Raw genomic sequence first — 23,236 nt, 5'->3', positions numbered from 1 at the left:
CATCGTTATTTTTATTAAATATTGTAAAGAGAATGTTGCTAATGTAGAAAAACAGCGCTTTATTGTTATTTAATTCTATGAAGGGAACCAGGCATGATACGTATGTATATTCTTGATCTTGGTTGGTTTTGTTATATTTTTATCCGTCATTAATTAACTTGTTATTTCCTAAAAAGTTTAAAGTTTAATAAATAATGAAATCTTCCCATCTCACTGATTTTTTTCAAAGTGTTAGCAGAAAAAAAATGAATTAAATTATTCAGAAAATTTGACTTAGCAATTTATGCTCGTTTGTAAAATGCCTTGACTTTCAAAAATCATATCGAAATAATGTATTTAATATTGTTTTTTACTTATTTATTTTATGCGATGGTTATCTTGCTTTTTTTTTATTTAGTGTGATAATGTCTCTAGATAGTTCGTATCTCTTGGACATTCTTTTATAATAATAAGGTTGATTAACAAGAACATAACTCTTTTTTATAGTGTGTTTATTCCTGCTGTACATGCCAATTCTTTATTAATCTTCATAAGAATAAAATAAATTTCTTTCCGGATTTTGAATCTATCTTTGTGATTTTAATTCTTAGTCATATCTCAGGAGATTTCCGATATAAATAATTAAATAAATAATGACAAAGAGAATGCATAATGTTAAGTATTAAAAAACGTTTATTCAATATATATATATATATATATATATTCTAATAAAACAGTACTGCATCTACTCATTATTAGTTAATGAGCAAAAAATTCTTCCATTTTCATTTAATTATGTGTTGCAATATACTAGACATCTTTATATAAAATAAAAATTAAGAATTCCAAAGGACGGAGATAGAAAATAATCTAGCTAATTAAACAATTGCAGAAATTTCGGAATCTTGCATGGGATTTTAAAATTTGTAGAAAGAGAAACAAATCGTTTCAATTTTCGCTTTTCAGTTTGATCACTCTAATTTGGGATTTTTTTTTTCAGTTAAATGCTTCCATTCTCTAATTGATGCAACTTATAGTAATTGTTACTTACCTCTATATTGTTTGCAGTATTACGTTCAAAAGCAATTTTGCCTTTTTTTTCTGATTATATAATATAAATTAAATATAGTAAACGTTCTCTGTATAATTACAAATTATTTTTTTAATTCTTAAAAATGATTTTTCCACGTTAAAAAGAAAAGGTAGGAATAATATTTTTAGTAAAATAAATTATGCTTCTCTTTTTTTACATATTCTCGTTAATTACATTCCTTCCCATAATGCTTCTTGATGTAATTAATAATATCGTTACTTTTTTATTTTAATTAGTTAGATATGTAAATTGGTATGATATGCGGAGATAATTTACACTGAAATATCTTTAAAAAATAAATCAGTAGTGTAGTGGGATTTGATTGCTTTGACTTTCCTTTTTTAAATAATGGCAATTAAAGAACTTTATATTCTTTTATAATTTTTAAATGAAATAAAACACATTAATTACGTTGTATTAAGACCTGTTTTTAAATTATATTTCCATTGTATGTTATTAAAAACGTGACTTCATTGAAGCAATGACGACAAAAAAAGATGAAATGTGTTCTTTAATACTTTTTCAAAATATTTATTTTCCTTTACAATAAAAAAGGTATAAAAATTCTGCTTTAGAAGAATTTTTAGAACTATTAAAATTTTGTGCCCTGATGCGTGTTCCTTTCTCAGAATATTTTTTTCTAGTCTAAAAAAATGGTTTGGAATAGATCCTTTTTTTTTTCAGTACAAATTATCTGCTATAAATTAACGCACAGTTTGTGTTACTGAATAAAGTTCTCTCATAAATGGTTGAATTATGACCTATTAATGTTATCCTTTGTTAAGAAATATAATGCAGCCTTATGTTTAAGTTAGATTGGTATAATGAGCATTAAAGCATTAATTTGACCTTTGAAATTTTAGTTTAAAGACTAACAATATACTTTATCATAAAAACTTACATTTTCTAGAAATGAAGCCTTGAATTATGAGCCACTGTCAGACAACGACAAAAAGTGAGGCGGCAGTTTATTTTGACATTATATATGCGAAATAATGAAAAAGATATTTTCTTACGGAATTCTTTCACAAATATTTTCATATCCTGCGAATTAAACCTGACATTTATGTTTTCAATATATAAAAATAATTTTACTAACTCTTTTTAAAATGATTCAGGACAATGATTTCTAAGATTATTTTATTTCTTTCGTGGGAATACTAGTTTTGAACGTATGGAAACACTGACTGATGATTCTAATGATCATTGAAATTATCTGATTTTAGAAGACTTCTTTCAAGATTCTTCTTACTATTTATTTAATTGAATTCTTTAAAGCATATTATTAATATAAATTAAATAAAAATATAATATCATAATTTTTAAATCCGGTTTTACCGAATTATCTAATATATATCTTTCAGATCTGAATGTCATTTTAATTCGGGGAGAAACTGCAATTATATTTTATTGTTGATCAGTCAAAAATGAAATCATATCTATCACTTATATTTTATTATTGAAATTTTCCACTCAAAAGTAATTGTAAATTTCAATTTGATAATTTTATTGAATTTTTTCTTGATGAAAAATATTTAAGATTACCTAGTCCGTCCTAAAATAGTCTTATTGTTGATTTAATATGGGACGTTAATATAACTAAACTAAACTAAATCTTGAGGAGAAATATGCATTATGCGTTATTTTATGAATCTGAATGCACTTAATTTTATAATTGAAATATGTTTCAAGAAATAATCATGCTAGTTCACAATCGATGGAAATATACATCAATATATTTCAACTTTTTCAAGTTCTTTTTTGTAAATACGTCATTCTTTTTAAAACAGATAAATGAAAACCATGCAATCTTTCAAAAAAATATAAAGCAAATAGAAGAAATAGTGTTGATGAAAAACTTATTTGCATATTTAAGAACTATTAAATCTTTGTTTTAAATAACATTAAATTTTTAAGTGATGTGTTTCCGTGCAGTGTGCCGCGACAATAAACATGTAGTGGAACAGAAGTGTCCAAATATGATGTGAAGAATGTAACTCTAGAATATGATTGATTCGAGTAAGCAAAAATGGATGTCATAATTAATCATGTCCATGCATATTGAAATCGTTTCTAAATCTATTTTTCTATTTTATTATTTATTTATTTTTCTTTCGATTTCCGCCTATTGTTCTATTTTTCCTAATCTCTGTGTAAATAATTCCAATTTATATATATTTATTTCGTTTTTCAATGAATATTCTTTTCATTGCCATACAAGTGCTTTTTCAAACGTGAAATTTCCACAGCCATAAAGTAAAACTAGTTGTTTTACAATTCGGGCATAGTCATATTAATTCAGTTTACAGATTCTAAAGCATTTTGTGCCTTAGATTCTGTACCTGAACACATTAGAATTTCACTCTTTCCGATAAACTAATATTCCTGTCGTCCAATAATAAAATAATCTTATTTGTACGTTCTTTATTACTAAACCATGTGCAACTTGTTCATTCGCATTTTTTATGCGTTGTTTTTAATGTATAACTTCTAATGATATTTATAAAACGGCCATATATATTATTTTTCATTGATTTTCAAAAGTAAAAAATAGGCGCTTTTCAAATTTATTATCTGGAAACTATATTAATATAGGTTATTTTAATATTTCATCTGCTAAATATTTAATACTAAATAAGAAAAATAATTTATTTTTTTAATATTATTTGAAGTAAATGCTAGTAAGATGTTGGTTTTTGATCATAGGATAAAAGACTTAAAACCTTATTAATTCTGCGATCCACCTTACACTTATGCCTAATGACAAACATCAGATATCTTCCAAATGCCGTGACTTGGCATTCTAAACAGACGTTTGTTTGTTTGGATGTCGTCCTCGTCATCTGACGACGGTTAAAATTTATTAATTTTGTCTTAAAACACGCTTCGCTTAGTTTCAAAACAGGGATCTAAACTAAACTCCATTTCCATGCTACAATAGCTTCAGCATTTCCATCAGCAAAATTATAATAATGATATTTTCCAAACAACAGAACAGGAAAGCTAGCATTTCCATTGTTCATCTTCTGCTGACAGTTCATATATCACATGCTTTTACTCCAGGTAGAAGACTTTAGAAGATATTACTTGGATAAGATATTCTAAGAAAGGAAGGGGGCTTTCTGCAGACGATATCGATTGCTACATAGTAAAATCAAGAAAGAGACCGTGTTTTTCAGATTTGGGTAGAATTCGAATTTTCGAAACAATGTAGTTGGAGGAAGAAAAGATAAATGAATAGTTTCATGAAATCAGTTATTTGCAATCCTTTTGCTCTTTCCATTTCACTTCATATTTTATTCAATGCATTGTTATTAATCGTGAGAAATTTAAAAAATTTTTAACTGTTAAAAGTAATCATTTTTGAAATCATGCCAAATCACTATTTTCGAAAATGTTTCGTTATAGTTAGTAAATTAATCTTAATTATAACTAGTTTGAGCTTTAATAGAAAAATTATATTGTTTGAATTTGTAACTTCTACAGAAATTAATTCAACATTTTGGTACAGCGCTCAATCTAACATCCAAATGCTTAGATAGAAATAAATAAAAAGTGTATTTCATTTGCTAAAATATTTTTCTAATATTCCAATAAATTATTTCTTAATGTAACGGGATTGAGAATGGATGAGCGTTTAATATATATGTTTTGTATTTAAGCTTGTATACAACATAAAAAGCCAAAATTTCAAAAATATCAGAATAAAAGAAATAATTGGATTAATACTGAAAAAAACACCGGCATTTTAGTACAAGTAAATTGAGAGGAAACGAGTTACAAAATATATAGTTTACATAATTTCTTGCTATAACTTACCGATTTTATTTCTGTGTGGAAATTTAAAAGACAGTCCGAGGCAGGATTATCTCGAATTTTTGTGTACGAAAGAAATTTAGAATTTTCATTTTTGTTTATTTTGATCAGATATATAATAAAAACTATATGGCGATATTATATATAATTAATATATGTTTATATTATAATGATAACTAATTGTATTTTAATTAAATTCATAGGTCAAAATAAATATTTGACGTTATTTTTAAACGGATGTGATAGAAGAGGAAGTATTGATATAAGATGTTGACAATGTATTGATATAAGATGTTTTAAGAATTGTTTTCTTCTTAAAATGTTTTTTTAAAATTAATAATGTCACTTTATTTTATCGCTATCTCCCTTTTCATTTTCTACTTTTTCTTTTTTTGTGCTGCTGACACATTTTGTACTAGAAACAATGTTGCGCTGACATTTTCTTTAGCAGAAGGCGATTATGCGTTTGATTCTAGTGTTATCGTTATGGAACTGAAAAAAATATAAAATGTGGCATTTATTTTTTTAAAAACACTTTCTTTATTACTATACAAAACATTTGTGATTAAAATTTTTAGGAACATTATTCAATACTGATGTGACAATGGATTATTGTAGGACATAACAATTATTTGAAATCTTATAATTTTACAATAGACACTCAGAAAATATGTTGAGATATTAGAAAGGGTGGTAAGTTATAAAGTACTCTTTCACAGCTTTCGTGTCTGAAAATGTTATTTTGGTGTGCTGATAATTATCAAGAATTTGTAAAATTTTTATTAAGACAGGCTAAATGAAGCGCCCTTTTCATTAGGACCCGTTTATAGAGATGATCAAAAACATGAGAAGGCTAAAGTCCTTAAAAACTCTTTGAATTTGATTTTCCTGTACTCGTGGCTTTGGAAAAGTGTTTGCCTTTTCTCTAGGTCCTTGAAAAGCAAAATGGAGTTCGTTAATTTGTGGAGGTGGAGAGATTGAAGGAAAAAGCGATTTGTGATAGTTGGACCTTAAGAATATGACTATGTTTGTGAAACAAACAACCAGAAGTAGTTGGAAAATTTACAACTAGTTTTGGATGTCCATTGGTTCGAAATAAGGGCGCTTGCGTTGCGATCTCGAAACCCCATTTTCAACTGTAAATATTCATTTATTATTTGCAAGATGAATGTAATAAATGGCATTAGTGTTCTTCACTTAAGCATCTGGAAATGTAAAAGAAAGAAAATAAATTTGCATCTGAACGATAATTTTAAAATACTTTATTTAATATTATAGTTTGCATTTTTATGCCTGAAATATAATATTGTATGGCCTTTGATGTGTTTTATGAAGAGCCTTTTAAGTCCCTGAAAAGTACTTAAAATTTTTGTTCAATCAAAAATTGAGCTCTTAAAAGGGGGAAGTTACTATGAGAGAGAACCTAGAAACCATTATCTTCACAACAAAGATTATAAGATGAAAGATAACTCTTAATACATTTCTCTAAGAAAATAATCTTTGACAATCTATTGAGGGGGGGGGGGGTATGGTAGCCAAACACATGATATACTTTGACTAATTCAGTCATTTCTAGAAAAACATCATGAACTTTCCAACGCCCTCTATCATTTAGCTATGTTCTCTTTGAGGCATTTGATATTTCTAGTTCATAATTTCATAGCAAAAAAAAAAAAAAAAACTCAGAAAACATTGAGAAATTAATTCGTTCGGTCATTCTTTACCTTTGATCCGATATCATTTTGTCACCTTGCATATTAATGAATATTGACTTTTGTTCAGCACAATGGTTTGATTTGCAGGTAACATGTTCGGCATTTAATTTAAAATTATAATTCAAATTGATCGATATAAATTCATTGATTAATTATATTGATATAAATTCCTTGAGATCCTATTGGTCCTATATAAAAGATTAAATCGAGCCAGTACAAATAAATAATACTTATACTTACATATGTAGTCAAATAACTTGCAATTTTATGAACGATTAAATTTAATTACATAATAATTCAAGTTCATCGATATGAATTCCTCGATTGATTAGATCGATACGAATTCCTTGATTAGATCGATATGAATTTCTTGATTGATTATATCGATATGAATTTCTTGATTGATTATATCGATATGAATCCACTGAGATCCAATTGGTCCTATATAATAGATCTTATTGGTTATCGGTATAAATTCCTTGAGATTGCATCGATCTAAATTGAGTGAATATACATCGTTTCTCTAAATTCCTTTAGTAAGGAAACTTTTTATAAAAGTCATTATAGATTGTGACTTGTATTCCATAAAATGATGTCATTTTCATCGGGGATAATCGCTCATCGATAGTTAATCATTCATTTCATCAATTTGCAGAATATTATCTTCGCAGACTGACACTGATAACCTTCTGGGTAATTGGCATTTGCAGACCCTTTGGAGTCTCTTTCGAATTCTAGGCGCGACTTGACCTAGCTAGATAGTGAATAACTATTAACTGCTATAACGTCAGAATAAATCTTGGGTCCTATTCCAGCATTTCGATCACAATTTCGTACCAGTTCTCAAATCTGAACTTCAGGAGTTTTAACAGAAGAAACTCATCATATAGAGAGGTGTAGCAGCAATTATGGATGTAACTTGTAGAAATCGAAAAATGGCATAAAAATTGCATTTGACTTTTTATTAGTATGAAATTCTAATATTTAATGCCAAATTTTAAATGAAATAATGAGTATTATTTTTTATGTAGCATAAATTGGAAAAAAGAACGAAATAAATTCTTCTAAATTAAAACTCATGGAAAATTGCAAAAAATAAAATGTCTGGTGGTAATAAATAAAACTAGAACCATTATCTTGGGCCCTATAATTATATGTATTTGTATGTCTAAAATGAAAATAATAGACCAGAATATCAATCAAAATATCAAAGTTTCTTCTACTCGTTTTTCTCATTCAAAAACTTTCTTTATTATGCAAGTTTAACTTCAAACATTATTAAACATTTTTTTTTTAAACTTGGAAAAAAAAAATGAGAAAGAAATTTTCCTCGCTTTTTGCATGCGTTTTCACATTTTGGTTCCACTATGTTTTACTTTGATGTATTGTTTAAGGAATCTGGCATTCTTTTCGAAAAATGCACCTTCATAATGGGATTGATTTGCTTACTTTCATTTACATAGATCTGTAAATTTTTTTTTTTTTTTTTTTTTTTTTGTATTTCGATTATATTTAAAATGTTCTTCACCTAACTCAGTTATCACGGCCATGTAACCACAAACAGATTGGCAGACGTTATTCTAATCGGTGAAGTCTAAAATAAAATTGAAGTTATTGAAGGCCAATTACTATATATCTTTTGTTCGTGGTTCTTTCATTCTTTCTTTTTATTTTCTTTGAGTTACTTTTTTTTATCAATAGGCAAACTGATTAATAATCAGAGAAACTCACTAGTGTAAATTTAAAATTGTTTAAATTATCGAGGTTCGAAACAAGAAGTTTCATTAAAATCTTAATTGAAATTTATGCAATATATCCTTTTTTTTTTTTTTTTTTTGAAAAGCATCCTACTTGAGAATGAACACGATTGTAATATACCGTGTAGAACTATTTCTAAAAATATGTGAAAACTACTTCCTGTTAACGAAATAAAGATTGTTACAATTCCAATATCTACCCAATTACGCACCCACGTAATATAAACATACATATTTAAAAGATGAAAACAACCCTTTTATTCGGTTTGATTGGCCTTTAGAATTTTAATCTGAATATCAAAAGAATTTCACCCTCAATTCCCTTTAAAAGCATGTATTTATACAATTTCTAACATATTTTCTCTAAAAAAAATTCTGCTTATATTCTGGGTTTTTTTATTGTGTATTTCGTTTCATTGCTAATCACTGCTTTTTAAAATTTCTAGTACCATAGAAAATTAGACTATGAATGTTATCAAATTTTGTGAATTATATTTACTTTCCACAGCAAAACATATTTTGAAAGGTTAGAATACGTAGAAAATTTCTTTATTCTAAAAAGCCACAACTTTAAAAAAATATTTCTTTAAATTTATTTAAGTAGGAAATATTTCAAAAATATTCGTATTTGAATAAGATGAGAGGGTTTTGAAAAGTTTATTAACAAAAATGGGGGGAAAAAAACTCTCTAAGAAGGAAATTCTAATTAAGAGCATGACATTGTAGAGATTTTATTTTAATTTCGGGCATATTCAAAATTTCTGTGAGTTATATCTACATTCTAGTAAATCTAAATATGTTTTTCAAAAATTGTAATAATCAGAAATGGATAAAAATATTTAGCGATATGTTTTTAAAAATTATAATAATGAGAAATAGAGTATTTCTTCGTATGATAAATCATCATTCCGTTTAATTACGTAATTTATATTCGTAAAAAATGTTAAGATATTCTTACGATTTACTGTTACAAAATATATTATTTAAAACATGAGGTTTCCAGTTTATTTTAAATCAGAAATTTGCGAATAAATATGAACGTAAAATTTTAGTTGAAAGAATTTACCATTATTTATATGCTTAAAAAAACCTTTAAAGTATAGTCTGGATTTTTTTCAAGGAAAAATATACTTCAGGGCATTTCTTTAGAAAGCACATTAAGCACTTTCTAACATAAATAATGGAAGCCATATTCTTAAAACTGTGTTACAAAGTAAGTTTTAAAAGCATTTCGAAAAAAGAAAAATCGGAATGCTGCTGCTGCTGAACAATTTTAGCAGAATCAGTCGTACTTGAAATAACCTCAGCTTGAACGTAGAAGAACAAATGGGAGAAATGCAAATTCACGTGTTTAAAAAAAAAACGATGTTTTTTAATTATTTAAAATGATGTTTTTTAATTTTTTTAATAGATATCAACATTTAATTGTTCGACTTTATCTTTTTATCTATACAGTACATAAAATTTTATGTTTTTCTATACAGTACATAAAATTTTGTCTGTCTATCTATGCCTAATCTATTTGTACCTTTGTTTATATCTATATCTCCCAAATGTCTGAATGAATAAAACTTTATATGCTCTAAAGATAAGTAAATCTTACAAAAACAAGTCACTTTTTCAATAGAGCATAAATCCGGAAGCGCAAAAAGTTGAATGTTTTATTCATTTCTTTACTTCTTGTTTAATGTTTTTGTCGGAGAATCCAGTACAATTTACAACCTCTAAAGCGGATGACTCAGTTTTAATATAATATAGATTTTTAATAGCAACCCAGTTACATAATCAACACGCGACTTGTGCATCGCTCTGTAAGACAGGCCCGTTACACATAAATACCAAAAAGATTTGTTCTTAATATTGTCTCTTGTTTTCGATTGCATCTTTCTCGCTCGATGTAATTATTGATGATATTATAGATACAACAGCAAATTTATATTCTATAAAGTCTTGTTATACACACTATTCTATGCATTCTTTTCTTTGACTTAATTTATTGATAAAGTGTCCTCTACAGCGATTATCAATTGCATTTATCCCTTTATAATATCTTTAACACAATAACTAAAATCTTCTCATCAACTATGTTAAGAATGAAGTTTTCCAATGGTTTATTATAAATGCTTGTTTTTCTTAATCGAGCATAGAATTAAAATATTTTTCCAAAAGTGTTATTTTATATTGAATTATGCTGGTCTCAATGGAAATAAACAAGTAATCATATTTAGAACAAAGTTTATCTATGCCTGTAACCGGTATCGTATCCTCACCTTTCAATCAAAAAAATTCTAACCTGAACATTGAAATTCTATTCTCAATTTGCGTCTGTAGTAGTACTATCCAGTACAACCGATCTTGGTAATATTCAATACACCCAATTCCATCTACACCCCCTTCTCAAACCCAAGACCCAACCACTTTAAAGTCCTTCTCGTCCCAGTTCTCAGAAAAAGGATAAAGAACAACAGACGTTAAAAATATAAGGGGGGATTACATTGTCTTACCGAACATCAAGTAGTATTACCTTTGTTGATGCATCGTTTCTTTTATTCCTCGATAGACAAAGTTTTTCATCCTGTCCGATTTATAGGCAATTATCTATAGTGATTGAATATGCCACTCACTTCATTTTGTAATCAATTCGTAAAAATATTTTTTTTTCCTTTAAATTTGTTGCAAGCAACGTTTTGGATTAATTTTACAGTTTATTCTCGGATTCTGAAGCTCTCCACGCTTTTGCGCATGCGCTACGAGACGTTTATTTCGTCTAAAAATTGGATGAGTGAATTTAGCTTATTCAAGGAATTAACAGGAAGAATAACCGCTCATCTTTCGCGTATCACACTTTAGCAAAATGCATGCGTCGAAAAGTTCTAGTCACGGGATTGTAAAACAAACAGTAAGTGTCTGGAATTTGTGTAATGTTTTTTGTTAAATTGTTTCTTTTGTAAGTTAGATATCTTCGCAGGTTAGTTATTATCACTATAGTGTTTTGCGAGGATTTTATTTAAATAATATGTGTTAAGATTCGCAGCAAAGGAATGAACATTTCCTAGAATGATCACTAGGTAAAGTTCTCTTAATATTTTATAATTGAGTATTCATTTAGAAAAGTTTTAGCATTCATTTATTTCAATTCTGCTAGTTAGAAACGGCGATTCCGTTTTATACATAAAGATTTGAACCTTGTCTGACTGTTTACTGAATATATAAAAGGCATTTTTTTTTAGTTTATTTTACTGCAGTGATGAAATTTTAACAACGCAAAGGGATGAAAGACTTGTGCATCGAACAATTTGTAGGATTTGGGGAGCGTTTTGTGTTTTTGTTTACCTTATGGAAAATTTAGTGTGTATTTTTATTTTCTAAGAAAAAGAAGAATATAGAAAGCATTGTAAGCATGTAAAAGTTCGAACTTGCTCCATATATCTGATTTTTCTGAGACCGATTTTCGGCATTATATTCGTCTTTGACAAAGATAAATCAAAAGCGCTTTTAGTTAATCGGATTTAATTTGGCGTGTGATCTTTACACCTAATTTGTAAATTTCTCTCAAATGTTGAGGAAAATCTGATCGAGGAAGTCACCCGGTATGTTCGAATAAAATTTAACAGAATAACTACAAATCGAAGAGATCTAGATAGATGAAATTTGATACACAGATTTAAAATCTATAGTGTAGGCACCTATCAAATTTGAGCCAAATCCAACAAGGGTCTGTTCAGTTGGTCTGTAATTTCTAAAGCATGTAAAAGCGATATATGTTAAATGACTTAAGTATCCCGTTATGACTTGAGTATATCGAATTTGTTAAGTGATTTTGTGACTTCAGTTGTTGTACTGTGTCAAAATCTTGGTTTCAATTTGATTGGAAAAACGCGTTTTTAACACAAATTCATCTTTTTTAGAAAGTATGCGAGAAAATTTTGGGGAAACTACTCCCCCCCCTGGTTTAATCATTTGCCTCATGCTTTATTCCTTCATCTTCGTTCTGCATTAACTGCCTGGACTAAGCTGGCATCACTCCTGAAAATTAAGTTCGTCCTGTTTCTCAAATTCTTCATCCCTCTTGGGGGAGTTCAGGTCTCCCCGCTCAGATTGTCCCTTATTATTTCGCTTCCCTTTGATGTATTAGATTAAAAATTCTATGCTGTTATGTAACTTTTGTGTGAAGACCTCATGTAAGATTTTTATCCGTTTGATTCGTCTTCGAGTTTATCGTGTTCATGTCATACGAAGAAACAAACATTGAATTGACTGATAAATTAAAAAAAATGAATTTAGATTGGCAATTCTAGTAATAAAGTTGAGTATTGATTTTCATAAATGTCATTTATTGCATTTTTCTGTTATCAAGCTTACGTGCAGATGGACAGATAGACTGAGCAAAATTCACATTGACTGATTTCGTACAAGATTTGACAGATATATATATTTTTTGTATTAAAATACTTAACAGGTTAGTTCTTCTAGATAGTTCATTTTTAAATATCTTATTCTCAGGTTGTGAAAGGTTTTTAAAAATTTGTGAGGTTTCGAAAATTGCATTCGCTTAAAAAAATCTGGAATTGATTTTTATTAGTGAATGTATAGTGGTGGCCAAAATTGTGGACACTTTTGAAAATTTTTGCACGCTTATATAAAATGTACCGTTTCACAAAATGCAAACTCTTATATATCATTTTAAAGAGAATTTTATGTTAATTTCAGTACAAAAATCAAAATTCAAATATTTACAATACAAAAATGTTCAGCGGCAATAATTATCGAGATACATTACATGCTGATGCCTGCAATGAGTTATCAGTACTTAGTAGGGTAGCCTTTATTTTTTATTACAGCTTCACACCAATGTTTTATTGAGCTGAAGAGGTTTAAGATCTGCCTTCGTTATTGCATGATGCCAGAAAACAATTATACACTCAATTTTTTTTATTTGATGAACTCTTCATATGTACAAGAGTTTCCAAAAGGTGCCATACGTTCTCAATAATTTTGAGATCAGGACTGTTTCCTGGCCTTGATAACAATTCAGTGCTCTTTGTACTAAACCACGCTTTCTATATTTTTGTTGTGTGGAAAGAAGCTGAATCCTGCTGAAAAATAAATGATGTGTTGTTGGGGAAGAGATCACGGATGGAAGGTGTAGGTTTTGGCTCTAGAATAGAGTCAATGTATTTTCTTGCGTTTAATGTCCCATCGGTAACATGAAGGAGACCAATACCATCTGCTAACATGCATGACCAATTCATAACACTAATTGAGTTCTTCATAGTTGCCTGAATGCAGTCAGGATGTAGCTCTTCGCCTATTCCATGTCCTACATATTTTCGCTATCACTACCGAATAACAATACCTTTGTTTCATCACTCCGTAAAACTTGAGATCACTGATCATCGGTCCAATTAATGAGTTCCTTTTCCCACTTTGTGATATTTTTATACGCTGCTGTAAATTGAGATAAGGAATTTTTCGAAGAATTCTACCTCTTAGTCCAACATCTAATAATCTTCTCCTAATTGTTCTTGAACTCACGTAAATGTCAGCATCATTCAATTGACTTCTGATGGTCGCTGATGACATTCTTCTATCTTGAGGACATAGTCTTTTTATTCTTCTGTCATCGGTAGATGTGGTGCACATTTTTCAGCTATTTCTGGCTTTGCTTTTTATTGAATTTGTCTTCTGATATCGTAAAAAATTTCGGATTCCAGATGTAGTCACTGAATCACCCACCTGTCTTGCATGTTCAGCATAGGAAAGACCACATTCATGTAACAAAATAATCTTAGTTCTCTTTCTAGGTGTCCAATCTATTCTTTTATTTGATGTCATTGTTTCTTGACTAAATATTAAAAATATTTCAAAAATTCCATCTATTTAAAAAAATATTTAACAAAATTTCTAACTTGGAATTTGATTACATAAACAGTCTTCCTTCTACAGAATAAAGCACGTTTATGACTTTTTCCAAGTTTAAATATGATGTCAACTTTTGATTGGTTCCCAGAACAAAATCAGTGATTTGTCAGGAAAGTTAGAAATTACATTCCACTTCATCACTGCTTGTTATTCAGATTAAAGTAAGATTAACCTTTTTTGTAGTCCAAATATTTGAATTCTGCTTTTTGTATTGAAATCAGCATTAAATTCTCTTTAAAGTGATATGTAAGAGTTTGCATTTTGTGAAATGTAATATTTTCTATAAGCATACAAAGTTGAAACACATAACGATTTTCAAAAGTGTTCACAATTTTTGCCACCACTGTAATTTTGATCTTTGCGTGCATCATATACGAAATGAAATGTTTATTATTATTATTATTATTATTACCTAATATATTATTGAAATCTATTTTGATCTTAGACATATAAATAAATGTAATTCTGATACCCGACTAAGTTATTCTAATTCTATTATATGCCAGATATATTCTAGGTCTTTTTTTAAACAGAAAATCAATTGCTCTTGCATTTGCTCTTTGCTTCTTCATCATTGGGAAAAGTTTTACTTGACATTTGGCAGAAATTTATTATTTTAAAATGCATTCTTTATTCTAAATATTCTATATTGTTTTAAAATATTTAGGGAATAAAACTGTCAAGAATATATAATATCAGAAAAAAGAATATTTTCAATTTAATAGAACAACTCGGAAATGTCGTCTAGAATATAAAAAAAAATGGCAAAAATGAAATCGAAAGAAAAGTTTTGCTCTGAAATAATTATTTCTGCAATGTTTATTTCCCCCCCCCCCGCCAGAGGTCCTTATTTTTATCAATGCTGATAATAAGAAGAAACCATTCTTTACAATGCAAATAATGGAAATATTCTTCTTTGTTTAGTTACTTTTCATATTGGTACCGAGCCAAATCGCCAAACTTAGTAATTGAAATATTCTAAATTGCGAAATGGGAATTATTTCTAATTCTGCATCATCATAAATACAATTCGTTTCATCGCGAAAAATAAATAAAATTGTTTTTATTTCATACATACTCTTAATGTTAAGCTTTTATTAAGTATATTTCACATATACATTGCTAAACAGAAGCAGAATGCAATTAATTCCCCAACATATATAAAATTCTCAGTATATTGCAATTTAATCATTCTTTTTATATATAATTTCACTTGTATAATCTTAAAGTTATCATTCTCAGATAAAATTATACTTTTTCATTCATTAGTGGATTTTAACTCTTGTAAAAAAAGGTAGAAATGAATATAGGGTTTTAAACTATATATTCATTGTTTACTTTCGTTTTTAGCCAAACTCGCCAAATAATTTATCTTATAGAAGGAAAGTTTAATCGTTAATTTCTTTTTTACTTTTCGGGATATTATTTCAAAAAGCCAGTATTTCGCATTTATATCTCAGTCTGATGTATACCGTTCATGATGTAACATTTTAAATTTTTGTAAAGAAATTCTGTCTGAAATTCTGCTTAAAATTGAATTGCACAAATTTGCATTGGCAGAGAAATAAGCTTTAACTATCCATTTTATGCTGCATTAAACAAATTTGTAAATGTTCCAATTAAATCGTATCGTCGCTCAAAATCGTCCACGAAAAGATACATTGGGCTGAAATTCAATCCTAAAAAGGGAGATGGTTGCAAATATATATAATGCAGCAGCATTGAATTGCATTCGAGATATGTCGGTATGAAAAGAATATGTACTTGTCGATTTCAACCAAGCACATTTTTTTTTGGTGTGCAACATTTTTCACATTAATTAATAATAAAAAAAGAAGAAAATTGATTGATTATTTATCCAGTATTTGGCCCTGAATTTCTTTAAAAACTGATTATGTTCTTCGATTAGGAATAAACTAAAAGAAACTGTCTTCAATTTGCTTTTAGAAGACAATTTCAACACTAACTTCACATATAAGATAATGCAACTAATGAGAAATTATGCCAAAGAGCATTATTATGTTCTTACACAGATTGTCTTAAACAGTAGTTTACTGACATTTTGTTATATCGTTAACTTCAATAATCTAATTACCAAATGCAATCTAAATTTGTCAGATTATCTTTCCTTTTTCATTACTTCTGTTTATTTATAAAAGATTTCTTCACTCTTTATATTTCACATTTTATTTAGGATAATTGTTTAATACAAAGTGATATATTTATTCATTACATAAAATGATATTTGAATTTGCTAAAATGGTTATAAATTGAGTAAAATCTTACAAGAATAATTTATTAAAAGACATTTTCTACAGTAAGAAATTGACTGTATTCAGACATCTTTCAACTTGATAAGGCTTGTTAATAATTTTCTTATTTTTTTTCAAACTGTTGAAACGAAAATTCTTATTGGGATATATTGTGAATCTAGTAGAGTTTGTTTAGAGACTGAATCTTCCTTTATATTTTTAATATCTGATTGAAAGTTGAGTTCTGCCTATATGAGCCTGGCACATGAAAAGTTTTATATCAGGTGGCGACGTCTTGCCGTCAGTGTTGTGAGGAATTTCAGCGAGATTGGCAGCTCCGATGACGTTGTAACATTCCCCATTTCCCAGTACTGATAAGACATTTACAGCCAACTGTGTCGTCACTGTTACTTACTAAACTCCTCGAGATAGACAGATGGTGGATCTTTTCACCTGGGTGGTCTCGCATCTGTTCATTAGTGACTACAATGAAAGACCACATGTGGAATTCTTCGCCCAAGAGGTATTGATAGTACCTTCAAAAAGAAAGGGGTGTCAAAACATCTGGATGCTAGATGTTTCTCGTTGTGAAAGGACCTTCCCACGACCCACTGGCTCCGCTGAGCGAGCATATTGCTGAACCCCGATTGGCCGAAAGAGAGCTCAAATGACCAATACAAATTGAGAGGTGGAGATTGTCGCCGAAATAAAGTGCGGATATTTTTTTAAAAGGAGAAGAAACGAATTGCAGGCGGACTGTTGGACTACGCCCACGAGTTCGGAGTCCGAGAACCAACTGAGTTTCAAGAAAGCCTTCGACTTTGACTGTTGTGCCTCCTACTACTGGTGTAAATAACTATTTATTTAACTAAGATTAGAACAAGTTGTTCTTTTGTATATATAGGGCTGTAAAATAAAGAATTGTCTGGAAATTCTGCTTCGTTATTTGATCAGTCTAGATCAGGACATTGCAACGTCTTTATCATTATTTCAGGGATCAAAAATGGTCATTAAATCAGGGTTAAAATTATATTTATTGAATAGTAGAAATGAACATGGTACAAACATTCCTATAAAATTGTTTATTATATTTCTATAGCCGTTTTCTCATTTTCCTTATAATAAGAAGAATCAAACATGTCAATGCAAAACTACAGAATAACAATCATTTCCCTTAGTAATGTAATACCAGCTCGTCAAATTTCGCTACAGAATAGATGTAGACATTCTATAGAATTCAATGCGAGGGTGTCCACATCGGAGAACACAATAATTTATTCGGAAAACTCCCGACGTGATTACGCGCCAGAAATCGAATCTAAAGCCTAAACATTACTTCCTGAACCCATTGCCATTATCCTTGTCCTCTGCTACAGAAGGCTCATCGTCCATTTTATAGCGCGTGATGGGATAGAAACAGGCGCCGGGCAACTCAGCTCTTCTATAGATGATTCCTTACCATTCAGCGGGCTTATCTACAATAATTCTAGGCGACATTAATAAGCAGAGGATGGCAATGCTATTGGCAAAGGATAGAAGAATGAATCGGGAGGTGTTCCATCTTATCATCTCTTCAAATTGTCCAATAGGAATGAAGAGGGGATACAGATGATGGGGTGAAGCCGATGGTAGGAGGGAATGGTTCGATGTTCAGACGATTGGGTTGATAACTAGGGTGACAAGAATTCGGATTTAATTTCCCGGAAGCAAGGCCTTGTGTCATTCAGGTGCTACATTTGGGTTCAAGAAGCAAATTTCCGATTGGGAGATTATTAATTCGGTTGTAGATTTGTAAGGAAAATTAATATGAGGATGTACCAAAGAAATTTTTATAAAATGCATTTTTATAATAAATTAAAATTGAAAAATAAAGAAATGATAGTAGGGATAATTTATCAAATGTTCTATTAAAATAAAAGTAACGCCGTCTTTGGCAACTAACTTGTTCTCCAAGTTCATTGAATTTATATTTGTGAAATGATTAATAAGAAATGGGTTTTTTTAATTACCCTTATTATTTGATCGGAATGAAAAACAAAATAAATAATATCAGTCTACTAAAATACTGTACAAAAGTTTAAAAAAAATATATTAATTGAAATGTGAATCTTGTTTTTTTTTATTGGATGATTAATAAAATCACGTGATTGAAAGTCTCGATGGACGAATTTCTTCATAACATTAAAAACATTGCCACTCATTGTGTATCAAATTAAGTTTAAAAAATATTAATAATAGAGGAAGATGAATGGAAATGAAATTAATATCATTAAAAAGGTTTTTGTTTTGTTTTAAGAATAATGCAAAAACCAGTTTTTTTTTGTGGGATAATAGGTTTAGAAAATAAGAACATCAATTTCCATAGGCATTTCTTAGCAATTACCCATCTAGATAGGAGTTGCGCTCGATTTAACTTTCTGCTTATTTTTATCATCTTATTTTTTTTTACCTGTTCTTTCCTCTGTCTGAATAGAAACTGGTGATTATTGCAATTTCTCACACTCCGAGAGAAGAGATAAAAATCCCTAACTACTTACCCATTCCTTTCAAAGATACCCAAGATTCCCTTTCTTTGTCTACTTGTGTCAAAGAAATCTCTAAATCTCTTAGGGAAAAAATGCTTTTCACTTTGCTTTTGTGTCGCGATGTAAACAAACGTTGTTATCTGTTAATCTTCTCTCCGTGTACAAATTGGTGAAAAAAAATTGAATTTTATTTCAGAAGTTTTTTCTTTACGGTCATGTATTAGTAAAATTGCCTACAATATTATATATTTAATAAAATGATTTATCAATCAAAATTTTTAAAATCAAATTTTAAATAGTTACATGCCTAGAATTCTGTATTTTGTTTGAAAGCCCAAAATACTTTCTTTCTTTACAAATATACTGTTTCCATTCAAACGTATTACTATAGAACAATGAATAAATTATATAAGAATTCAAATAAAAATTAATACAAAGAAGATTTGTTTAGTGTGTAAAATTTCTGGGAGCTATGAAAATTTTTTTATCTCATGCAACAATGTGCATATCAGCAAGTTAAAAATAAACTCGATATATACAGATTTAACTGCCAGCAAGATAAAAAAAAAGATATTAATATTTAAAGTTAATTTTGCTATATGCATAATAGACTTAAACGGTAAAAACTACTCATTAATTGAAATTGGACTTTACAAAAAAATCTTGATACATTTTAAAAATAATATTAACTTTTCCATAGCATATTTTCTTCCTCATAGATGCCAATTTGTTTTTAAAATAAGTAGGTTGTATGTTTAAAATAATTTGCTGAAAATAATTGTGTTCTGATGAAATAGAACTGTATATTGAAGCTCGTTTATATGACCTCACAAACTATTATTTTTTGAGGAAATTAGAGATGTGGATTTTTCGCAAATTTAAACCTCCCTCCCCATAAATAATTACAATTTTTTGTATATTATTTTAACTTCAAAATGTAATTACTCTTGTTTATTTCTTCACATATGCAACTAGTTATTTTTAGGACTTTAGGCAAACGCTTCAGTTACTGATTTATACTATATATCATATGTTGCCAATAAGAAATTGTTGTTTTAACCCTTTATAGGGCCATGGGAAGTATGCTTCCCACCAAATTTATCAATATTTGTATGAATTTATGTAGATTGGCATAAGTTCTGATAAATGTTTCTAGAAAGACAGAATCTCTTTATTTCACACAAAATGATGTGTCTTAATTTGTTACTTAATTATTAATGAACCAAATTAATGAATCAAATTAAATTTATCTAATAAGCTAAATGAATCCCTTTTCTTATACTAATTTCAAGCCTAAAAATATTTTAACATAATATGACTAGAAAAAATTGACCCTTTAAAGGGTTAAGAAAAAACACAATTTTTCTATTTATGAATATTAAATTAAAAATTTCGAATAAAGCATTTTACAAAACTTATCACTTTTATTTTATTCAGGAAATGATTTCGGTTAGTTTACTAAGTTATGTAGAGTTCTGTCGCAATTCGCCATAAAGTTCAAGTGATATAGCTCAATTCAATAGCGCTCAAATGAATCATATGTCTCAAGTGAAATTATGGCATTAGAATTATGCCCGCTATGAAAATAAATGGAATTTAAATTTAGAATCCTTGTTACTGAAATAGTAAACAAATAACAAAACAAAAACAGGAATATTAATATTGAATAGTGTGGATTAGAAAAAAAGATATACGATTAAAAATTAATATGCGCTAAGGAATTATTTAATTATTTATTTATGATGAAACAGATGCATTTTGCTGGACAATTTTACATACCTATATATTATATTTATATGATGTAACTGTTATAATGCTTTAATATTTATAAAATAAACTGTAACTGCTCTATCTCAAAACCATTGGATTTAAATAGATACCATTTATACCTTGAGGCAAATATATTCTTTTACAACAGAAATGCCCTAGAATATTCCTCAATAAGGCTATCCAAATATAAAAGGCACCGTTTTCTCTTATAATAAGGCACATATTTAAATGGGCTTAAAAGGAACATACTTCTCTTTGCATTGCTTGTTCAGATATACTAACAGCACCAATTCTTTTCAAACATATTCTTTAATCTTTGCGACATTTCAGTTGCAGTAAAATTTCAAAATAGTACATTGTTCCTAATGCGCAGTAACTGGAAACAACTTTTCTTGGTGATGAAAAAATATCTTCTTTTGAAAATAACAGTTATTGGATACTCCCTAACACTACTTTATTTTCCAGCAAATGGATGTCCCAGCATTCCAGCAGCAGCGAGTTTCTCAGTCAAAATAGCTGTTAAATAATTTAAAAGCTCAAATAGCGGGCTTATGTTTAATGCAGTAAAAACCGAGAAACCGCTTTTCAGCGTCCTCCCTTTAACATTCTGTAAAAATACATTCTTGGCAACAAAGCGCTTTCTGCACGAAAGAGCAAGCATAAGGTAAAACGGAGAAAAATGGTTGAAACTTCTCTATTAGTTTTGCCATAGCAATTACTCTAAACCAATTAAAATTTAATATACTTTAATTAAGTAGAAAAGTCCTCAAACACAAATTTAACTGTATTTGTCGGAAAGTTATGTGAGATAATTAATTTATTTGGGGTGGTTTTTATAGTGTTGTAAATGTATCTGCAATATTGTATATTCATTTTAGGAAGAATATGCTCGCATAATTAAAATGCAATTATGAGTTATTGGGAAAAAATATATCAGTAACAATAAAATGTTAAAGAATGTGCATAGTTCTGTTGGAATGCATAAATATTTTGCACCTAGTTGCTATGACGATTCTGATTTTCATCAACTTTAAACTGCTGTAAATTAAATTTTAATAAGTGTTGTTTGAAATTTGTTCTTCTAATTCATGTTTGGCGATTGCTTTTATGTTGGATGCCACTTATATCTTCACCTTTCTAATTAATTTGTGAAGCAACGGAATATTTAATTTACGAGGCATTTCAACATTACATATATGCAAATTCTTATTAAAACTGAGGTAGTATATCATGATGTTAAAATGAAACAGTATATGATGTAAAAATAACTTATTTTTGATCGATTAAAATATTCAAGTTTATTTCTCATTATTTTTAAGCGTATTTAGTATTGGAGTATATTTTTTAATAAAGCAAATACAATAATGGAGATTCTCATTGGCATTACATAGGTACTTTTATGTTTCATTAAATATTGTCTGAATTTGTATAAAAGTTTTAAAAAATGAAATAACTCGTTTGAACTCACTGAATTTAACCATGCGACACACTCAGATAAAGTAATTAGTTAATAAATACAGAACATATTTTATAAATGTTTTAGTCTTTAAATAATTTTTATAATATTCTAATTAATATCTCATTACTCATGTATCACTTACTAGTGAATTTAATTTAAACAGAAAGTTGTGTCTACTCTGAATTATGCATTCTAAACAATCAATACCTTTTACAAATTAAAATGTCAAGTATAACAAAGCTTTGAAATATATCGATACTTTTAATTATCAGTTATCGACAAATGCAATACTTGTAATTTGCGTATACCATTTATTGTTATTGAAAATGGCTAAAGTTGATTTGCCATTGCTAGCTTTAAACATGAACGGGATTGGTCAGATTTTTCAAATAGATATGCTGTGAAATAGTATTTAAACGTTACACAGTTAGTCGTTTTTCGTATGAATTTGAGATTGTTTCACAGTGAATTGCGTCAATTACATTGTCATGGTTATGTATTGATAAATTTTGATTACTTAATATCATCAAATAGAAAATCTTCCTTTCCAAAAATAAGCTATGATGGGATGTACGAACAGAAAATCTGACATAATTGTAGAAATATTTAATTTGATAACTTCTTATGAAGGATTAAAGCATTAATTATTTTAATTGAAAAATAATTTCTTTTTTGTGACAGTCAAATAACTATTGCTTAGTTTTGACGCAAGAACAAATTTTATCAATACGTCACCAAAATTCATCCAAATGAGTATAGATGAATCTTAAATTACTAGGATACAATCATAAAAGATGGTAAATAAAAATCAGCTTCCTTTAGAATTGTAATTAATGTTAAGACATACATTTCACCCTTGAGAATCCGGTTCGTGACTATCCGGCTGCCGTACTATCAGGCCTAATTTTCTTTTATGGTAATTAAATGAGGAAGGCAAGGCGTCTATTA

At 28.6% G+C, this 23,236-nt stretch overlaps 1 protein-coding gene across 1 annotated transcript in view; it reads left to right on the top strand.

The window, feature by feature from the left end:
- The window catches only part of LOC129985124 (alpha-glucosidase-like), a 624,230-nt gene that overhangs the window by 101,271 nt on the left and 499,723 nt on the right, over positions 1-23,236 (top strand). The window lies entirely within an intron of this gene.

The sequence above is a fragment of the Argiope bruennichi genome, chromosome 9 (assembly GCF_947563725.1).
Source record: "Argiope bruennichi chromosome 9, qqArgBrue1.1, whole genome shotgun sequence".
NCBI lineage: Eukaryota > Metazoa > Arthropoda > Arachnida > Araneae > Araneidae > Argiope > Argiope bruennichi.
The sequence above is the reverse complement of the archived record's forward strand: the minus strand, read 5'-3'. Positions and strand labels throughout refer to the sequence as shown.